Source organism: Camelina sativa, chromosome 15, assembly GCF_000633955.1.
Source record: "Camelina sativa cultivar DH55 chromosome 15, Cs, whole genome shotgun sequence".
Lineage (NCBI taxonomy): Eukaryota > Viridiplantae > Streptophyta > Magnoliopsida > Brassicales > Brassicaceae > Camelina > Camelina sativa.
In genome coordinates this window covers 27932507-27933228 of record NC_025699.1, presented here as the reverse complement: position 1 = coordinate 27933228, position 722 = coordinate 27932507, and positions in this window count along the sequence as shown.

Genomic DNA, 722 nt, shown 5'->3' with positions numbered 1-722 from the left:
ACTAGAGCACTTTCAAGGGTTGTGAATCCTGTGGAACCAGCTAGGGCTTCAATGTATGAGCCAAATCAGAGGAAGAGGAGCTCAAGTACCCGAGAGCATCAATTTTCAAGGCACTCGACCGGGTCACTTGAGCACCCACTCGACCGAGCACCTCCAATGCACTCGGCCGAGTACCAGCCCAGATCACCCTATGGCTTCCCACCTCCAGCTGCTTATCCAGGTTATCCATTATACCCTCCCATCCCACCTCAATACTACATGGATCCAGCTCTCTACCAGCAGTTTTGCCAGCAGCAGACTCAACATTTTGAGACACACGGTCCAGCTCGACCCCCCCACTCGGACGCGCACTCGACCGAGTCACGGTCGATCGCCGTCATCGAGCTGCCCCAAAGTCCTTCTCCAAGCCACCAGCCTGACCCCAACTACTCCTATGATAGCATGCAGATAGATGTGGCAAACTTCTTCCACAACCTCTAAGGTACCATCATCACCTTCACTTGTAAATATCATTGCATTTGACATTGTGTTTTGTTTTGTTTTTAGTCTTGAATCCTCTTACAAATTTCTTTCACACAGAGGACTGTGTGATTTAAGTTTGGGGGAGGGTTTGAGATAGCATTTGACATTGTGTTTTGTGTTCTTATTTCAAATTTTTATCATCATCATGTTAGCACTTGCATAAGCATCTAAGGCATAGAAAAACCATAAAAATTTGAAAA